Source organism: Mastomys coucha, unplaced genomic scaffold, assembly GCF_008632895.1.
Source record: "Mastomys coucha isolate ucsf_1 unplaced genomic scaffold, UCSF_Mcou_1 pScaffold7, whole genome shotgun sequence".
In the NCBI taxonomy this organism is placed as follows: domain Eukaryota; kingdom Metazoa; phylum Chordata; class Mammalia; order Rodentia; family Muridae; genus Mastomys; species Mastomys coucha.
In genome coordinates this window covers 11,292,414-11,294,845 of record NW_022196913.1, presented here as the reverse complement: position 1 = coordinate 11,294,845, position 2,432 = coordinate 11,292,414, and the positions used below count along the sequence as shown (strand labels likewise).

The 2,432-nt window shown below is 39.9% G+C and overlaps 1 long non-coding RNA gene across 10 annotated transcripts in view; it reads left to right on the top strand.

Moving 5' to 3' along the window:
- LOC116082415 overlaps positions 1 to 2,085 on the top strand; it is a 25,362-nt gene extending 23,277 nt beyond the window's left edge. For 3 of the 10 annotated variants that reach the window (XR_004115283.1, XR_004115285.1, XR_004115289.1), the window contains 2 exons: positions 1,105 to 1,168; positions 1,776 to 2,085. This is a non-coding gene — a long non-coding RNA (uncharacterized LOC116082415). Of the gene's footprint in view, positions 1 to 1,104; positions 1,187 to 1,775 lie in introns of all 10 variants that reach the window. The other 7 variants (XR_004115284.1, XR_004115286.1, XR_004115287.1 and 4 more) reach the window with 3 other exon arrangements.
- Positions 2,086 to 2,432: the final 347 nt, after the last annotated feature.

Sequence of the window (2,432 nt, the reverse complement as noted above, 5' to 3'; positions counted from 1 at the left end):
TTTTAATTTGTTTGTTTGTTTTGAATATTTTGAGATAAGGTCTCATGTTGTCCAGATTGGGCCCATAATGGCCATGTAGTTGAGGATGACCTTCAATTCCAACTCCCTATTCTCCTGCCTCTCTCTCCCAGTTGATGGGATTTGGGGATTTGGGGTCTGAACAACTACACCTGACTCAGAGTTTCCATTCTAAACTGTAAGCTTGTTGGGCAAAATTTACAGAGTAGATTAATTTTCTCATAAAACTACATTTCAACTAAAGTTAATATTAAGTTTAAGGGAAGACAAGTGATTGCAGATTTGAGGTAGACTTGTTAGGAAGTTTCGATGGAACATAATTTTATGTTATAAATTCTGCATTTATTCCTGTATTCAGTAATACCTATCAATACATATTTTTTAAATTATTTGAGGAACTGGATTTCATTTTTATTATTTTTTTATTTAATTGCTTATTTGTGTGTTGGTATATGGGTGAACACATGCCACAGTGGAGTCCTAGGGCAGGTTAGAGGACAACTTAGAGAAGTTACTACTTTCTTTTTTAGCGTGAGTGTACCAGAAATTGAACACAGGTCATCAGACTTGGTGGCAAATGTCTTAACTCAGTGAGCCAATTGCTCACACTTGATTTCATACTTAATAATATAACAAATAGTTGTTTGCAGTTTTCCTGGCAAATTCTTAGCTTTATAAAGTACTATATTATCTTTATATATACTACATATTTAAATTTCATATATGGATTAAAAACAAAATATAGTATTTGTGTTCTTATGGACTTTTATCATTTTAAATGTTATCTCTAATTGCTCACAGATTATGAAATATCTAAAATTGTGGTTTATTTTTGTTTAAAAGTAAACTGAAATTCTTCAGTACTTGTTTGAGCTGCTGCTGCTACTGCTTCTTCTCCTTCTCTTCCTCCTCCTCCTCCTCCTTCTTCTTCTTCTTCTTCTTCTTCTTCTTCTTCTTTTCTTCTTCTTCTTCTTCTTTATGCTAAAGTGATACACACTGAAAAGGTAGCTGAACATGTCCATTTTCAGATCCCATGCATTAGCTCATAAGGAGTGGTATTAATGAGGTGCTTTTTTTCTCTATAAGAAGGACACTAGATGTGACACATGGGCCCTTGAAGAATCAGACCAGCAGGAGCTGAAAAGCGCAGGTGAACATTGACCTAAAGGTGAGGGTAGAGCAAGACTTGGAAAATGGGAAATGTCTCATATTTCTTGGCAAAACCTGCTGTGCTGCTCATTCTCTGAGCATGCTAAGCTCTCCAGCCTTAGGACTCAGGAGTTGTCCAAAGGAAAGCAGCAACAATAACAACACAACAGCCTCCCTGAGAGCCAGACATGAATGTGTCATTGCTAGTCCTTAGAGAAACTGCAAATTCACATTTGCCTATCCCTCCTCAGGGCAGAACATTTCCCAGACAGCTGAGAGGGGATTTTCTTAGTGATGACAAGGAGGGACAGAGGAAGTGATTGTGCAGAAAGGAGCTGTGGTGTGTGTGTGTGTGTGTGTGTGCACGTGCAAGGGAGAGAAAGAGAGAGAGAGACAGAGAGAGAGAGAGAGAGAGAGAGAGAGAGAGAGAGAGAGAGAGAGAGAGAGAGAGAGAGAGAGAACAGAGAAAACATTCTTTGGCTTGGCATGGTGGTAACTGAACGCCAGCCATCACAGGGCTGCACAGACCTGTCCTAGAAACACAAGTTCTTTGGATTGGTAACTTCCCAAGAGATCAGAGAAAGCCTAAGTTTGTGTTTCCTTTTCAGTCCAGAGGAAAACACCTGGTGGCAACACTACCAACAACATAACAACAGGCAGGACGACGAGGGGGCACTGGAAATTCCATTTGCATGAAGCAGTCTGGGAACGGCCTGGCAAGAAGTCCTGGTTGGTGAAAAACAGATCTGGTTCTTATTGTTTTCCCTGTGAGTAAGCAACCGAAGAAATGTGGGTGTGTGCTGCTGGAAAAGAAAATAGCGTTTGGCGAAATGTGTGAATCACTGTTGTTAATTGTCACAGCAAATACATAGGAAGGGATTACTTAGCTGCTAACATTAAAACAAATAAAGACGGTCATCTTTCTGTCCTTTAATTAATTGATAACTGAAGCTGTCAAAGGAATGCCGAGGAGCACAATCGAGGCTTCTGGATACAGGCCACTGAGGCGAAACATTTGGCCTTAAATCCTTTAAACACATTTAGTACAATGAACCATAGGGTTATTAGAAGTGTGGCCAGGTCTCCCTCCCACTAGCTCTCATTAAGCTCCCAAAAGGAATGAAGGAAGCTAGCTGGAATTCGTGAAAGTTACAATTTAACTGATGTTCCAGGCACATCTTCCTCCAGGAAGGTCAGCAGGAATCTGAGGTTTTGTGGTTTAGACTTTTCAAATAGTCAGCCCTCGGTGGCTTGTCTTTTGTTTA